Genomic DNA, 18,721 nt, shown 5'->3' on the forward strand with positions numbered 1-18,721 from the left:
CTGAAGAGTGGGTGTCAGCAAAGAGAATGGAGTATACCAAGAAGATAAGGTTTATTTAGCCATCACGGAACTCTGTAATTAGAACTACCCTGGACTGCATTTCTTGATCTCCCCCAATTCCTCTCTTTTGGTTGCCCCCCTCCTCCAGTGGGTCAGTTTCACCTGCATCCCAGTAATCACATCCAAGGGCAGGTTCCAAGAACAGGCTCAAGAGAGGGGGCCTTGGACACTGTAGGTTTGACACAGTTAACGTGCTCTGCGTCCAGAACTTTTCCAGGGCCGTTTCATTACAACCGCATTAAGTCGAGTCCAAAGGAGAAATCATACAGTACCCCTTTCATTACTCCCTGTCATTTGCCTGAATGGAGAGGACATAGTAATCTTCTGAAGGTCAGAAGGCAGAGAAAGAACCTGAACATAATTTGCTGCTGGTTTCAGGATGAATTAATCTTTGAATAACCAGTTAGAAAGCAGACCAGGTCATAGACTGTGGATGGTCAGCATGGACTTGGGGGCGTTTTAGAGCTGACGATCCCTTAGTTAGAGCTCACCTAATCTGTCTTTTCAATGCACAGGTGAGGAAACTAAGGCCCGCAGAGGTCACAGGGCTGACTGGTCATTGCAGAGCCATGACTAAGGGATGGTCTGTTGACCCTGGAGTTAGCCAGTGCCTGACTTGTATTTTACTTGCACTCTCGGTCTATAAATTCTAGAGGGGTCCGGAGAGTTTAGGAGCACAGATTTTGGTGTGAGTACCCGGATTGGAATCCTAGCCTTACTTCTTACAAGCTGTAACCTTGGGCAAGTTAGCTAACCTCTCCATGCATCTGTTTGCTCATCTGTCAAACAGGAATAATGATGGTACTTAGATTGGAAGGTTGTTTTGAGGATTACATGAGTTACTATATCTGAAGCATTTAGAACGGTGCCTGGCACATAGTAACCACTATCGATTTGCGAAATACGATGTTCTGTTGCCTTTTTATGCTTTTTTTTTTTTCCCATATCTACCACGCAGTATTTTCTATCAGGAACTAATTTTTTTTCCTGTCTCCTGCCCCCAATTCATTAACCATATTCCAGATTTCATTGTCGCATAAACGTCTGTGGGGTTTTTTCTAAGTCACACTGCATTTTTTAAAAAATCGTATCATTCATTTTCTGTTAGTCCTCTCCTTGTAATTACACTGCTTTTAGGCGACAAATCTCTCTTATTCTCTTTAAAAAGACGGAAAGAAATCCTTCAAAGTGATAAACAAAGTCCCTGATAATACCAGTCTTCACAGCATCCTTCCAGATATTAGTTCCCTCTGTTTGGCCCTCCTGCCCGTTTGTCAGTGTGATGCAGCTTGATTATAAATGGGTGAACATTTTTAGATTAAGATTTCATGAGCCACTGTATTAAGTGCTTTTTGGAAGTTCAAGCATCGTGTGTCAAATGCATTTAAGCAAGTTACTTAGTCATTCAAGCAGGGGGAGCATCAGCAGCGCTGCGTTGCCTGGCAGGAACACAAGTGTGTGACTGAATTTTGCTGGTAATGTAGCTTCACTGATTTTTCTCTTCTTTTCTCGAGCTTGAAATAAACGGGATGGCAAGTACAATGGAACAGCTTTTCCTCTCCCTGTAGTTGGAAAAGTTCCCTTTCTTCTCTTTCTTCTGTTCAGCTTCGTTTCCTTTATTGTCTGCACGGTTTTGATAAACGCCTTCTCTTGGTTTGCCAGCCAGTTCCCTTTGAATTGGAAGATACCTATCACCTTTATTTGCCGGCAGGAATCCGGTCACCTTTGGCTTTCCCTTCTCTGTTTTTGTGAGTTTTCTAGGATGTACCAAAGATTATCAGATTCATTGATTGGCACCTTCTTTTTTTTTTTTTTTAAAGATTTGTATATTTGAAAGAGAGAGGATGAGAGAGAGAGAGCACATGAGAGGGGGGAGGGTCAGAGGGAGAAGCAGACTCGCTGCTGAGCAGGGAGCCTGATGTGGGACTCGATCCTGGGACTCCGCGATCATGACCCGAGCTGAAGGCAGTCGCTTAACCAACTGAGCCACCCAGGCGCCCCTGGCACCTTCTTAAGAGTTGATTCTGAGTTTTGGGGTTTTGTTTCCGGACATTCTATAGAGCTCAGCCATCTTAGAATAATTGTTTTAGTTTCTTTGTGTGTTAATATGGGCCCCTTTCTCTCTACCTCGCTTTCTTCTCCATAACATCTTGGCGAAAGGCTTCTCGTTTGCTGTTATTCCTTAATTCTTCCACTTAAACCTTTCTCCTGGTCATCTCCAACAGAGCCCACAAAGAGTTTAGTGGTTCCCCTCTGCCCAGAATACAAGATAGTTTTCTTTGGTCCTATGGGAGACAGGGGTGGCATCTGCTTTATTTTTTGCCTAAATCCCTATTCTTTGAAAAACCCTAGCAGGGAGACTTCCAAAGTAATAGAATTTCGTGTGGCAGAATTTCTGCTATGATCTTCTGCTAGCAGTATCCTGGTGTTTATTGCAGTGTGGGTTTTGATTACTCCTTGACCAACTTGAGAGTGTGGATGACTCGAGCATGGGGTGTTGAAGCCTTCCTGTTCCATTTTGGACTAAACTGTCCCCAGGAGCAGAGCCCTAGGGGTTCAGGCTGCCTCTGGATGTGGTCTGGCTTGAGAATTGTATATAGCAGCCTTCCATGTTCCAATCTCTTTGTCCATGCATGGACTTTTTTTTTTTTTAAGGATTTTATTTATTTATTTGAGAGAGAGAATGAGAGAGAGAGAGCATGAGAGGGGGGAGGGTCAGAGGGAGAAGCAGACTCCCTGCTGAGCAGGGAGCCCGATGCGGGACTCGATCCCGGGACTCCAGGATCATGACCTGAGCTGAAGGCAGTCGCTTAACCGACCGAGCCACCCAGGCGCCCCATGCATGGACATTTTTAACCCCTGTGCTGCTATTTTTGTGTCGACACTGTGTGCATGCTGACATCATCTCCCCGAAGGATCATTTTTCATATCTGCATATTTATTTTGTTGTCTTTGTTCCAGGGCATCATGTTTTTGGGATTAAACGTTTTCTTTTTATAAAATGGCTGGTGTGGACAGGTGATCGGGCCTGTCGTTATCCACGAAGCTTGGGCACTAGACCCCATTTGCAAGGCCTCCTTTTCCCATCTTTTGTAATAGTGAAGTAGCAGACAGGTGAAGAGCTTACTAGAGAACTGGAACATCGATACCTTGGGTTTCCCTGTTTCTGATTTTCTTTTGTTGCCTTTAAGTAGATGTTCACTAAGTTCAACAAACAGAGCATCTGGTGTGCACCAGGAAGACAGCTGTGTGTTCCGTTTGCTGCGTAAGGACTGTTTTCTTTTTCCTTTACATTGAACACATTTTTAATGTTTTTATTTCAAATTTTAAAAAATGGGTAATGCATTTGTATGATGAACAAAAACGTTTGAAAGGCACAAAAGGCGAGACAGTAAACACATCTCCGTCCACCCCTGACTCCTGCTACCTACTTCTGTTTCCTTAAGAGACGACCAGCGATACTGATTTCTTCTCCTCCAGGGGTGTTCCATGCACAGCCAGGACATTATACACAGCCATTAGCAAATTCATCACGATCATCCCCTTCCCTTTCACACACATGGTAGCATACTATACATGCTATTTGGAACCTTGCTTTTTTTTCCCACTTAATATTTCTTGGCAGTATGGAAAGAGAGCTCTGGTGTTGTTTTTTATGAAGGTGGTCTATTTTAGATGTCTCCTTTCCACTTCTAAGGATGCTAAGAACCAGTCTTACTTAGGCAGCAGCCTCACGTGGAGATCCTAAAGCATTTTGTGGATATTTAGGGGCAACTATGTTTCTTCTCTACATCCCATCACTCTAAGCCTGAGAAGAGGCCAGGTGAGGTGGAGCGCTTCTCTTAAAGGTCATCCTAGGGAGGGAGAATGGGAGCATTGGAGAATGAGGAGCAGTGGACCTTGGGCCCTTCACCTTGCCCTCTGCGCAGAATGTGCTGGAATTTCCAGGGAAAGCTTGCTGTGTTTTCTCTGGTCTTGAGAAGGCTTCTGGCCTTCCTAATACACATTTCAGCACCTCTGTCACATCCAACCCTGGCTCCTGCACCGTGGCGCTGGCTCTGTTGGTCCTCGCCCCAGAGCATCCGGAAGGAACCCCGCACCTCACCACTGGCCTTCCTGTTTGGGTGGCTTTGTTTAGTGCCCCCCCCGCCCCCCCCGCCCCTGTTTCTCCAGGAAAGACCAGCTCTCCCACCTGCACCTCTGTGAAGCATCTTTCCTAAACCAACATTTGGGAATGTAATTTTGGTTGTTCTTAGGAGTGTTTCCCAAATTCTCTAAACCGTTTTAACCATTTCCAAGGTCTGAACCTGATATGGCCTGGCCAAACTTTCTCTGACGGTGACTCGAAGAAGAGTTTCGGGGTTCTTCATACTTGAATTTTCTATGGCTGCACTTATGTGTTATATAACCGCACGGAATTAAACACGGCCCGTGGTCTTCTGTGGCTCCCAGATCTTGCCTGTTGTTCTGTTTCCCTCTTTTCTTCAAATGTGCCTTAATCTTCATCGTGCTTTCATTTACCTCCGAGTCTAACTTAGAGTCACCTTCAAACTGAACTGAATCACTAAGGTCTTAGTCTGCCAGTCTAATCTGGAGTCATTGCTTTCTGATCTTTGCTCAGTGCTGGGTGTCCACATTATCAACCAGTTTGTCAGTCGTACCCTAGATACTGTGCTATGTGATAGGAGAGGGAGGTGGCCTTATCAGTTTTGCCTTTTCCAGTCCCCCCAGGGGTAAAAGAGAGAAGCTTTGAAAATCGCCCCATTTGTGCACAATCAGTCCAAACATCTATTCATGTACTATTCCCTTAGTCATGTCAGAGCATAAAAAACTAAGCAGGAAGTCCAACGTAGGATTGCCAAATTTTCATCTTTTCAGAGAAGGAAATAAAAAAGCCCTGTCACCTCCTCTGTTGCCATCTTTTTATTTATTTGTTTGTTTATTTTTATAAGATTTTATTTATTTTAGAGAGAGAGGATCAAGAGAGGAGGGACAAGCAGACTCTGTGCTGAGCACAGAGCCCGACGCGGGGCTGGATCTCACGACCCTGAGATCGTGACCTGAGCTGAAATCAAGAGTCAGAGGCTTAACCGACTGAGCCACCCAGGCGCCCCTTGTTTGTTTATTTTTAAGTAAGTCCTGGGCCTAATGTGGAGCTCGAACTCACGACCTCGAGATCAAGAGTCGCACGCTCCACCGACTGAGCTAGCCAGCCGCCCCTGTTGTTGCCATCTGTCGAGAAAAGATATTTTAACACCACAAATGTGGGAAGGTCAGTGTCCCAGGATAAAGAGCAACCTTCTAAACAGAACAGATTTAGATTGGTCAAAAGGTTGAGCTGGTGGAGATGGAATCATGGCGTTGTGGGGCGGGCGGCTGGGGGAGGTGGGGTCCGGGGTGCTGAAGAAGAGGATTCTGTTCAAGGAGGTTTCTACTTTTCCGGTTTCCTTAAGCAGTGCCAGCTGGTCTCTTGCTGGGACCCTAGGCCATTCATGCAGCCCAGCTGGCCTAGTTGCAGCATGGTCTGGTGTGGGTTTGTGTCCAGTGTTTTCAGGTGATATGGACCACACAGTGTTGATCCGCAGTTGCAGCACCTTAGAGCGATATGAGCCAATGCACCGGGGGTCTTGATTTGTTGATGTCCAAGGTGTCATTCTGTGGTTCTTAAGGACAAGGAGAGGGGGAGGCTGGGATGGGACCCCAGCCACTCACTGGAATTGAGACCCTCCAGTGTATTTTCACGTCGGTCTTTTGAAGCATATGCTTAAACTTATTAAACTTTCAATTTACGATGTCAGGTGGTGCCTCGTATTGTTTCTGAGATAGATTGTGACTTCTCATCTGCATCCCCGTGGCACTTTTTGCTCTACTCCAGTAGCACTGTGCCATTCCATCCCAAGTCAAGGATATTTCCTAGACATTCCTTGGGTTCTCCTTAAATTAAGAACACTCAGACTTTTTGGTTTTCGTGTTAACAATAATTGGAAATATTTCAAAAGCCTGTCCTAGATCATTGGGATAACCTCATTATATCTGGGTCCAGCCACACGGCCTCCATGCCCCCCATTTGTGTGTGAATTTCTCATGAGTTGGAGCCAGGTAAACTGCTACAGAGAAAAGTACAGAAGGACTTAGCGTGGAGAAGATGAGTAGCATCAGGGGCGGCCAAGGGATAGCGCAGAGCCCTGTGCCGATGAAGGGTGCAGCAGGGCTCCCAGCAGAGAGGAGGGGACCTGAGAATGCAGTTGTCACACGGTGCCTGGTGCTCAGCCACAGGACCTGCCCAGGACGGGGAAGGAACACGGTGCCATGGTTGCGGGATTTCAGGTCTGAAAAATGGCGTCAGGGTCCCCTGGCTGGTTCAGTGGAAGAGCTTGCACCTCTCGATCTCAGAGTCGTGAGTTTGAGCCCCACCTGGGGTGTAGAGATTACTTAAAAACAAAGAAACTTAAAAAGTTTTTTAAAAATGGCATCAGCCTCCTTATATTAATGTAGTTAATCTGACCTTTACTGTTTGAATAATATTATTTGTATTTTTTCGTACATTTGTCTTGGTCCCCATCATAGTAAAAGTGCGGAAAGAAATTTATACCGAGTTTTATGTTTGTACATTTTAAGAAATAGTATAATAAATCATAATTGAATAGAAGTAACTCAAATTTAAGAATTGTATAAAAAGCCCTCAGGGGATCTGGCAGGACTGTTTTTTTATTTTCCCCTCAGAGGGGGCCATTTAGCACCTGAGTTTAAAAATCCCCAGCGTAGGAACCCTAAGCTCTGTGGAGCAGAGGTTTTCAGTCATATTTGTGTCATGCGCAGCTCTTTTCTGTGTGCTGAGCACTTTGGAAATATTGAGTTGAAATGAAGAGTTAGTTTGCATCATTGGTGTCCTGCCTTAACAAGAGCCTGTTTGTACATGCGGCTGACGCTAAGTGTCTACGCTAATAGAAGGGGGCCCTCCAAAAGTAATTTCTTTCGTTCTTTTGGCTTGTTTAATTTTGGAGTTAACTTTGAAGTTCATTTTCTATTGAGATTTGCATGACCTGCACGCTGTAGTGGGAGCAACCTGCGACTGTTTGCCGTGAGTGACTATTATTTACCATAATCGTCCCAAGGACAAAGGAGTCTTGACTATCGCTGAAGTTGGGTGTGCACTTGAACCTCAGGGACTATGGGAGACTATTTGTAATGTGGCTAAGTAATCATTCATTCATTCATTAGCTTTGGTTATGGGAATTTGAAAGATATACAGAAATAGAATCATCTAGTAAACCCCCATGTACCCATCACCTGTTTCAACAGTGATCAGCTCATGACCCCTCCTGACTCCTCTGTTCTCCTAGCCACTCCCTAGCCCATATTAATTTGGAAGTAGATCCCAAACGTCATGTTGTATCTATAAATATTTCCATGATACCACCTAAAAATAAGGATCCCTTTATTAAACATGATTATAATACTATTCTTACACTTTAAAAAGTAACAGTGATTCTTTACTATAACTATCTAATCAAATTTGAACTATCTGTTCAAATTTCCAATTGTTTTGAAATGTCAGAAATGCTTTTCTTCTTTTTTTAAAGGTTATATTATTATTATTATTATTATTATTATTATTATTATTATTATTACTTTGAGAGAGAGAGTGCTAGCAGGCAGGGAAGGGACAAAGGGAGAGGGAAAGAGAGAATCCCAAGCAGGCTCCATACCCGACGAGGGGCTCGATCTTATGACCCTGAGATCATGACCTGAGCCAAAATCAGGAGTCGGACGGACACTCAACCAACTGAGCCACCCAGGCGCTCCTCTTTCTTTTTTATATGACTGGCAGCATTTTGTGCATGTTGTCTTCATCCTTGCTTTGTTCACTTAATGTGGAATGATGTGTTTTAGCAAATTTCCACATGCATTGTGCTTCATCCTATTAACACTCTCAGGTATCTAATTATGACATTATTCTCACTAAAAATTGAGGGAAACATAGTATTCTTAGGAGCGTGTGATTGTACTGGAGGCTTTCATTTGTTCAGCAAATATTGATCAAGCCCTCTCTCTGCTGGGCCTCTGCCGTCCAGCCCTTCCGCGGGGCCTGCACACCCTCTTCCCCAGCACTGGCCCATGCTTGGCCCCGAGGCCACTATCCATCAATGCCTGCTGAGCTTCCAGGTCCTCACAGCTAGCTCCCTGTGTGGCCTGAACTGTGTTCCCACCGTGGACTTTAGCTTCTCAGCTTCCAGATACCTTGGCTGCCATGCTCTTCTCTATTCTGATCATGTAAATAAAGCAGTCACCCTCTCTTGTCAATGACATTGAAAAATGTGCCCTTCTAAATAGTAAGATGATGGGAAATGCCAAGTAGCTTATAGCGAAGGATATTTTCCCCAATTTGGAAAACACAGCCCCTTTCTCGGGTCTATCATTAGTATCACTCATCAGTCTATTTATTGACTCTACATAGAAAGCTGGATGTTGCCAGAGAAATATTATCTTTGCCACCAAAGAGCTTCTAAGAGGAATGCAGATTTTTTTTTTAAGGCTCTCTTTGAATGGGAGAGGTCTCAGAGAGCATCCATCGATGGGGCTGGGTAGTCAGGATCCACCCAGCTCCACGAAGGGCCTCTGAGGTGGATAGGTGCCTCGCCTCTCTCTTTGTATTCCTAGAGCCTTACCCACGGACTGGCACCCACCCTGGGCCTCAGTTTCCTTGCATGCATTAATAATAACTCACAGAACTATTGCGAATACTAAATGAGGTAATGTCTGAGGATGCACTTTGTAAACAGTACATTATATAATCGTCTCTACTGTCAACTTCAGGGCATTTCGTGACATGTTTGAGGAATAACTGAGGTAATGTATTTAAATGACAAGCATTTGATAAACTGTAGGGTTACACAAATGGGCATTTTTCCTATCACCTTGTTCTGCCCCTTCATTTTCAAGATACAGTGACTTCATAGCACCAGCCAGAGCTACCAGTGGGTCCCGAGGTGAGGGTCTTCAAATCCTAACCTATGGTTTGCAAATTTAATCTTTCCTCTGGGTGGCTGACGAGAGGCTCATGGTCTGGAATGGGGACAGGAGTGTGTACACGTGGGACTCACTCGTCCCCCCGGAGGAGATGGTTAGATTGGATTGGTCATGATCACTCACAGGCAAGTCTGGGAGCTGGACTAACCAGACTTGACGCCCCGAACATGTGGCTCTGGACTGCAATTCTCCAGCCTTGTTGGATAAAGCCAGCCCCTTCTCTGCCTTCTCTGGTGAGGACACCACTGCCAAGTTATCAATGTGTTTGCGTTTTTAATTTTTATTGTAATAGCAAGACATTCCTGTTACCCCCATTTCATGGGTAAGGAAACTGAGGTGCAGAGAGATTAAGACGCTTGCCCAGAGTCACACTGTCAGTAAATGGGACAGTTGCCCTTCAGGCCAGGTCCGTCTGTCCCCAAAGCCTGTGAATCCCTCTACCCTGTTGTGAGTGGCCTCACTATCCCGACATCATGCACACCCACAGAAAGCATCTCGATGAAGTAGAAATCTTTGCAACAACATTTGTTCTGACCTATTTACACAGACTTGTTTCAGATAACATAGATATTTGAGGAGGGATTTTTCCATTTTCCTTAGATGCCAGAAAGGATCCCTATGTTACAATTCCACCAACATTTCGGGGCGCCTGGGTGGCTCAGTGGGTTAAGCGTCTACCTTCGGCTCAGGTCATGATCCCACGGTCCTGGGATCGAGTCCCGCATCGAGCTTCCTGCTCAATGGGGAGATTGCTTCTCTCTCCCTCTGCTGCTCCCCCTGCTTGTGCTCTCTCTCTCTCTCTCAAATAAATAAATAAAATCTTAAAAAAAAAAAAATCCACCAACATTTCAATCTAGGTTAACCTAGGATTAATTGTATTCAAATTTATATTTTCTGGATTATGTCATAAGCTCATGTGTGTTGGAAAATACCATAGACAGTTTTGTTGCATTGGTTGTTTTGGAGGAAGTTAGCAGAAATTTGAGTCTTGTAGTGGTATTTCGGTATTTAGCTGATTGCCAACAATCAATGGGTAGCTTTCTGTCTACCTCTTCTTTGGGTGCCTTTCCTTCCTTCTGCTACCTAAAACACCCTGTTTGGGCTTTGAATTCTCTTTCTTTATGTGTGAGCAGTTTTTGAAGTAGATTAATTTATAGCTCTTTGGACCTGCTAAGATATGCTTTAGACAAACAAGGGGAAACGGTAAAAGAAATATGGTATCACACAGTAGCTTCTCTGAGTGATGGAAAGGGGGAAACTTTGATTTAGATGGATGGTTATTTGCCTGAACTCCAAAATGTTCTTTAAAATATCCAAAAGCTGCTGACAGCCCAGGTCACATTGAGCTTTTTCTCTTGCTCCACGGTAGTGTGGCCGGTACTCACAAAGACCTGTACCTTTCAGCCTCATGTAGTAATCTCCTCGTGAGACAATTCTGCTCAGGGAATCAGAATGGTGATGCGTTAGGCCTTCCCACGGACTCGGCCAATAAATATGTGCAGAGCGCCCCACTGTGTGCTCAACACCATTACGTTTAAACTTGTGTAGAATTTACACGAGGATTGAATTAGAAGGGCATGGACCAGAACCCCCAACGGAGACAAAAGGAATATGAATCATTACTTTTATGGAGAGATGAGGCTAGTTATGAAATTTTTTAGTTATGAAAGGGTGTTTGCAAAATGCAAAGATGGGAAATGGTATGATTTTTAGGGCCTTAAGGGGATGGACCCCCAAAATGAAGATTCCTGTATAGTTCAGCAGGTCGTACAAAACTATTTGCATGGTAACATTTTGTGTTAACTATATTTAAAAAAAGAAAAACGATTTGGATGCCATTGAGGGCTTGCAGTGATATTCAAATGGCAAATGACAACGCTCGTCCAACGTCCCATGGATCGGGTTACAAATAAAAGCTTCTCACACCTCCTGCCACATGCACCCAGACCCTCCAGCATTCTTGGGCCTTGGCTAGCTCAGCCTGGGAGCCCAGCCTGATGTCTGTACCCCAACCTTGCTTCTCACCTTCTCTCCTGTCCCATCTCTTCCCCTGGGTCCCTAGCTATCTGAGCCCACCTCCTTCCTTCTGCTTCCTTTGTTTGAATTCCTCTAGTATTTGTAGTTGGCACTTTAGGATTCTGTACTTAAAATATGCATGGAGTTGTACTATTTCCCAATTAGAATGAAGCTAATGCCTTTGGTACCCTTGGGGCGCAGGGTGGAAGGTCAAAAGAGGGGTGTGGATTTGCATAACATCCTCCTCAGCCCTGTGGTATTGACACACGTTTTTGGGGGGAGGGGCAGTTCTGTCCTCTTTACTTAACAAACCACTGCCTTATCCATGAGGGTGCTTCCAATTTATACAGGTAAATCAATTTTTGAGAAATGGGATCACTCTCTTTCCCAGTTATGGAGAAGCAGTTCCCTCATTTCTGATGTAAGAATCTTCCCTGATGGCTAGTTCCTCCTCTCAGGAGACACGTGTGCATGGGGAAAGCCCAGGGGAGGAGGAACCTCCATAAAGTGAGCTAGTGGCTGAGACACACCTGCCTTATGGTATGCAGTATTGTATAGATTTCTCCTGTGGCGTTGGGTGGAGGTAGACTGAGGTGGACTGCAAGCAGATGCATGGCTGAAACAGGTAAAATACAGGCTGATACAGACAAAAACCAGAGGGGGAGACCACTGGGATAAGGGGTAGCAGTTGGGACTTGCCCTTGGGCCTTAAAAAAGGCTGAGAAAGCTTGCTTCCTAAGGAGGAGGCAAGACTGGGAGAGGCCTGGAACAACAGTGAGATGTTTGTGTTGGATGAATGAGGAGACAGAACACTTGAGGGTGTGAACCCACTTCTGTCTGTTTACTTCAAAAAGCAATCTATTTAGCAGAGACCTCAAGATATATCAACCCTTTCTGTCTTAGAGCTTTTGAATTTTTATTTTTCTAGCTATTTCAGTGTCATCAGTGAAGGATCTGATAAAGCCAAACTCAGGACAGCCTGGGGGACCAATTCCAGCTCTTCATGTATTTAAAGTCCCTAGCTATTGCTTTAAAACTAACATTTTTATCATCTTGAAATATTTAATAAGGCAGCTTTCCTCTAAAAAGCTCAAGGCATTTTACAAACTTTATCTTGAGTATATCTGTAGGTATTTCATAACCATAAAGCTTTTTTTTTAACCTACATAATTTCATTAATTACTTCCCCTTAATAACCTGTAATGTTTGTAAACCCCCACCCCCCTCCTATTTCATAGAAGAAAAAGCAAACTTTCATAAAACTTAGATAATTCACCCAGGGTTGCCCAAAGTCATTTGGCAGAATCTGAACTCAAACCCAGGTCCTCCGATTCTAAAATCTGTTGTTTGATTATAGCACATGGGCTCCTAGGGTAAACTCCAAAATCCCCAGAGAGGGCAAGTGATCTGCCCAGAGTTGCACAACACAGCATGTTTAGAGGAGAGAATAACTCCAGATGCCCCTGGAAGCCACTGGTGTGGAGACACAAATGGGATCCCTTCCCTCTTCTCACAGCCAGAATGGTGGTGGTGACCTAGAGGCTGGGGACGAGGCTCCGTTGAGTGCCCAGAAAGAGCAGGACTGATGGCAGACGCTAGGTAGGGCCTCCATGGAGGTTGGGGCTGGCTTGTTTAGTACCCCCAGGTGGTGATTATCTCACAATATCCTTTCTTTCATTTTTAGCCCATGGGCCTGAGTGTGAAGCACTTCATATTAGCATTTAACCAGTGGAGTTTATCTTCTAAGACCTGGGCATTTGTCACGTGGAATCCATGTGACCTTTAAGCCTGCTGCCCTAAGCTGGCATGAGGTCCTGTTTCTACTCACAGTGTCCGAGGTACTTATAAGACAGAAATAAGTAAAGCATGCCTTAAAATGCCATGCACATTGTGTACCCTTGCCTCCAGAACCTTCTTGGTCTTGGAAGGGCAAAGAGCCCAGAACCTTTCCTGCTGTCTAGGCCTGGGTTGAAGGGTCTGGTGGCTGAGCCCCGAGAGGAGCTCTTGCCCCCACAACTGACAGAATTCATCATCAGAGAACCCCAGATCCCAGAGGAGCTGGAGGGCTGGCGAGCTAGCCCAGCGGGCAAAGTCTTTCTCCCTTGGGGAGGGGCAGAGGGCTTGACCTGCTGGTCAGGTCTTCTCACACGTCTGCTTCTTGACACTGCGTGATGAAGGGCCAACGCCAGAGGTACCGTGGGCTGCATGTGTGATGCTTTCATTGTGGGGTGTGCCCTCTGTGTCTTAGCCACGTAGCCATGCTCTGCTTTGGCCCCGGGGGTCTTGGGAAACCAGAATGCTCAGAAATGGGGATTCCCAGTTACTTTCTCTCTGAGGGTAGCTTGTAAGTGTCCTGTTTTAGCTCTGGGTGAAACTTCCTCTTCAGTGTCAAGGGCTGTGCCAGGCACGAACTAGGGTCTTGCCCTCCCGCCATTTCCTCCAGTCTCCTGGTAGTTTGTTTGCAGACCTAGAAGACTGGGCGGGAGCCGTACTGTTCCTAGGACATGCTCAGGAAATTTCTTTTGTGCAGTAAATCTGGAGAGGCTCTTCTCTTCGATTGTACCCTTCTCTTAAAAATTCCAGGAAACTGGGCACTTAGGTTTCTTGGGTTCTGGCAAACTGAGATTTGCTTTTGATATTACAGAAATTACTTACAGTGTAAGTTTTTTGTTTTGTTTTGTTTTTTAACTCATGACCCTGAGATCAAGACCTGAGCTGAGATCTAGAGTCAGACGCTTAACCCACCGAGCCACCCAGGCGCCCTACACTATAGGCGTTTTAACACAATGTGTACAGTGATCCAATATCTTCATTAAAGTGCCTGTCCTTTTAGAAAATTCTAGGCTCCCAGTTCTTAAACTGAAAGCCTCTGAACCCTGAATTGAACTTGGTCTGGATTTACAGAAGGCCTCAAATCCAGAGTGTTGATGGCACTGCTCTGTGAGTGGGTAGGTAGGGGGTGCATACTGGCTTGTCAAATCCTATGAAATTCTAATTGGCAAAATTTTGTGTGATATTTGGGATATATTTCAGAGAAGGGCAATCTTCACAGAGTATGCATTCAGCATTATCATATTACCTATAAAGTTCACCCCCCACCAGAAGAAGTGTTTGTATCAACTATTGCCCTAGGAGGCTCAATTATCATGCTATACAAATACGCGCAAATTATCAGTAAAGATTTTACTGTTTATACTCAAAAAAAAAAAAAAATTCTAGGCTCTCCATAAAGGAAACACCCGGCTTACGATTTTTTTGCTTGTTCTCAGGTAAGGATTGAATGGTTTCTCTGTGGTAGAGAAAACAATTTTGCTGGTGATTTTCCTAAGTGCTTTATTTACCCCTTTGTGTCCAGTGGGAAGCCCAGCACTGTTTCAGCAGGGCTGCTCGCTAAGGGCAGAGGCCAGCCTCCTTTCTATGTCTGAGTCAGGGCCTGTAAAAGTGCTCAGTTAAATGTGCGTGCTTAACTGTGACTCAATCTCCAGCTATTTTTAGGTTAGTGATTTTCTTTTGGGAAAACTGGTGGGTTAGTAGCCATTCCTGACATTTAAATGTGAGGTTTACATTTGCTCGCACAGGGTAACTTTGCTCTTACTAGGAACTTGTAGGACATTTTCTGAAATTTCAGCAGGTTGAGTATGCGACCCTATGATTTTGTGGAAGACTATGGTTAAATTAAACAGCTCACACACGAAGAGGCGATCTCAAGGCCTGAATTGTGGCCGCATCTGAGAACAAAGTGAGCATACGTGTATTTAATTATCTGTAGATTCCTCCCCTTCTCTGTACCAAATTGTGTGTGACTTCGGACAGTCCCTTCATTTTGGGGCACCTGATTTGTAAGAGCTGCTGTGCTAGGTCACCAAGGGGCCTGCTCGTCTCCCTCCCCTCGGCCACTTCCCTGGTGGGGAGCTGCGTGCTGGTGGCCACCCAGTCTGATTTGCTGAAGGAGATCTAGTCGAGGTCCGCAGTGCTCGATATTCAGAAATAAATAAACTTCTCGTGGCGTCTGTTGGAAACAGGATTGGCCCCGTCATTGCCAGGGCCCTCCATCACTTCGGGCTTGAGCCGTCACCCTGGAGACTCCTCCAACAGAACCCTCCTGGGGAGAACAGGCAGGCCTGGCACAGCCTGCACATGCCGAGATGGTTCTGTGAGCTGCCGGCAGAGGGGCTCACCCGGGGCACTGGAAGCTCACTGTGAGCGAGAACAGGGCCCGAGGCAGCCCAGCTGTCGGAAGGGCACGGTTCTGGGTAGCCCGGGATGTCCCTTGGCACCTTCCGGCCCCCGGCCCTGCCTCTGACTCGTCCCGGCCCCGTGGCCGTGAGGGCACGGCTGGGCTTTCTCCTAGCATCTGCTCTGCGCTTGTTTCTCTCCTGCTAGGGAGTTGCTTTTCATTTTTACTTATTTATTTATTTTTTCTCTTCTCTAACTGCTGTGACTTCTTTAGGGAAATGGCAGGTAAAGTGGGGGAGAGACTGGCCCTCTTCCTCCCGGCTTTCTCCTCAAAGATAGCACGTTGCCTCCATCTAGGGTCGACGGCGTTTTTTTCCTAAGCTGCCACCAACAAAGCTAACGGATTGGGGTGACGTGAGGTTTCCGTCAGCATTGTGCTGTGGCCTTCCGCTGTCCTTCTCCTGACACGACTCACGGGGCCATTGTGAGGAGCGGAGCCTGTCCGAGGCTTCCAGTGCTGGCCTAGGGTCTTATTTCAGGGCACTGAAGAGGTGTGTCAGCAGATCCAAGCCAGGCAAGAGTAGGTTTACCTGTTTAAAAAAAAAAAGAGTAGTTTTACCTGCAGGAAGGGGGTGGGGGTGAGGGGACAGCCCTTCGGTGGGAAAGGAGGGACCCCCCCTCCCCTGGCATTAGAGAGAGGGCTCCGGGCTGTGCACAGCTGGAACCCCTTTTAGCACAGAAACAAGAACACGTCTTGGAACTGTTAACACAACTTGGTGAAGAACACTTACTATCCAGTGATTCACTAAGTTCAACATGGTTCCCCGGTAGAAGAATCAAGAAGAGTGTGTCCTGGGGGTAATGGCAGACTTGTTAGAGGAGGCCCACCCAGTCAGCCAGCCAGTTACTTTTTGGTGTAGTAACCCCTCACAGTACCTCTGTGTCAGGTAGGAAAGAATATCTTTTGGGGTAACTTCTGCCAGATGGGGGAGTTTACTAAGGAAAACTGGAGGAGAGCTTAGTAGTGGTGATGGTACAGCTAATATTTGGGGGCACTTACCGTATCTGAGGAGTGTTATAAAATCCCATCTCTGTATCAACACATTCGGATGAGGCCCAAGGACAAGCTCCGTTAACTGGTGGGGCCAGGATCTGATCCTGGGCCAACTCAGTGCAGGGCCTGGACCTAAATGAAATCCCCATCCACACCAGAGTGGAATAGGAAGAGAGAAATTCTTTAGGAGTTTGGTTTGGTTTGGTTTTCCTTACGAGGTATTGACCGTGGGACCCACAGAAGTACCGGAGCTTATTCGTCAGGTCCTCTTGGGTTGCAAGGGAAGGAGACACCCCCTCCCCAGATGTCTCTGTCTCAGGGTTTCCATATGTCACTGGTACTAGGAGAGGAAAAGGGTGGTCTGACAGCTAAATCACAGAGGCAAAGAAGCCAAGCCAATAAATATTTGTGCACAAAATCCCATTTGTATTGTGTTAATAAGTAGCCTGTGAGTGTTCATTGTCAGTTAGCTGCTTTGGGTCTGAATTGGCTGGAGTTTGTCTGGGTAACAAGGAACCTTTCAAGAGGACGTGGCAGAGGGTCTCTTCAGCCTGGAAGGACAGAGGTGGGAAATTACTGAGTCATGAGAGGTAATTGGGGCATATTCGCTCACAGTTCTGAGCAAGCCTGAAATCAAGGTATCGTCAAGTGGGTTCCTTCCCGAGGGCTCGGAGGGACAGTCTGTTCCGGGCTTTTGTTCCTAATTTCTCTTGGTTGCTGGCAGTGCTTGGCATTCCTTGTCTTGGTGATGCTCCGCTCCAGTCTCCACTTCCACCTTTAAAAGGTTTTCCCTGCATGTCTGTGTCTCCGTGTCTAAACTTCCCGGCCTTTACAAGGACACCAGTCCTGGGGTTAGGGCCAACTCTAAACAGTGTGACCCCGTCTTAACTTAATTACATCTGCCAAGGACTGATTTCCAAAGGAGGTCACATTCACAGGTCCCAGACAGACGTGAATTTTGGGGGGCGGGGGACACTATGCATCCCACACACCATGTAATGAATTTTCCATGTTTGAGGACTCTGCTTGGTTTTTTCTTTCTTTCCTCACTGTAAGTTTTGTATCGTCAGTGAACATTAATATTCTGAGGCTGAAATCATCACTCACCTGTGCAGGTGGAAGGAATATGACAGAATTATGGGCATAAATGGCACAGCTGAAAATGTATAACTGTTTAACTTACTTGAAGGAAGAACAAAGATCATGAGGGGTGTTGTTCTTGGGAGTTTTGTTGTTAATGGTCCACAGAGTAAGCTGGGAGGCGGGGGCTGTCTCTTATTACAGAGCACAGAGAGATTTTCCTGTGCTATTTAGCCAAGGACTGCAATTCTATCCCTAGAATCTCAGAAATTTCAAGCCGTAGGAGACCTTTGGCATCATCTGTTTCTAACCTAATCCTCTCGTTTTATGGTTGAGGTCCTTAGGGTTAAGTGACTTATTCAAGGTCACTGGCTAGGAAGGAGCAGAGCGGACGCTAGGACCCAGGTCTTAGAACCCCAAGGCTGGAGCTTCTCCCAGCCCAGGGGCCCCATCTCTCCCTGCATCTCTGTGTCCATCTCAAAATAACACCCTTAGCCATGGGAGAGCAGTGAGAAGCCTGGGCCCTCGCGCTGGTGGAAAGACTAGTCAAGCACATCCTAGATAGAGACTGAGGCACTACTAAAAGTTCCTACACGGGTGGGCATTTTGTGGCCCTTTGCACCTTAGGTTGCCCCGTTCATGTAGAGCCGACAGAATTTTAAGTATCAATTACAGCATTTTATGAGTAAATGCACTCGTAAAATGACCGGTGGGAGAAGGGGAGGTGTGGCTCTCTGGTGCGCAGTGAGCCCAGCCCTAGCTCTTCCTTTCGAGGAGGTGGAGGTGGGGTGGGGGTGGGGCAATGCTTCCTTTCTGTCTTGCACACACCCAGCCCCCCTGCTGTTCTGTGTGCCTTCTTTTCCCCACCTGGGCTGCCTGATGTTCCTATTAACCGGCTTTTGCCTGCCCAGAAAAGGGAGAGGGGGCATATGAAATAGTACAATGGCAGCTTACTTTGTTATGTCTGGAACAAGTTCAGAATATTAATATTTTGTGGCAGGTCAAACTTGGGAAGAGAGAACTCCATAAAATCAAATGCTGCAAGATAAATTAAAATGGATGTCAAGGGTTTTGTTCTGAAATTGCCAATTCATTAATGCCTGGTTTTATACACACACACACACGTATATATATGGATTTAATATGTGTATTAAATATGTATTTGTATATAATTGATATAAACTGTAAGTGCACATGCATACACTCTCTTTCACACTTACACATGCTTCTTCTAAATCCCATACTCAAGTCCCAGTTGTAGATCTAGCTGCTCCATGAGTCTTTCCCTGCTTAATTTTTTCCTAG

General features: G+C 45.7%; 1 protein-coding gene across 1 annotated transcript in view; it reads left to right on the plus strand.

Moving 5' to 3' along the window:
* The window catches only part of ABHD2 (abhydrolase domain containing 2, acylglycerol lipase), a 93,718-nt gene that overhangs the window by 968 nt on the left and 74,029 nt on the right, over positions 1 to 18,721 (plus strand). The gene's annotated exons all lie outside the window — the stretch shown is intronic.

This window comes from Mirounga leonina, unplaced genomic scaffold (assembly GCF_011800145.1).
Source record: "Mirounga leonina isolate KUSES-001 unplaced genomic scaffold, KU_Mleo_1.0 Mir_178, whole genome shotgun sequence".
In the NCBI taxonomy this organism is placed as follows: Eukaryota; Metazoa; Chordata; class Mammalia; order Carnivora; family Phocidae; genus Mirounga; species Mirounga leonina.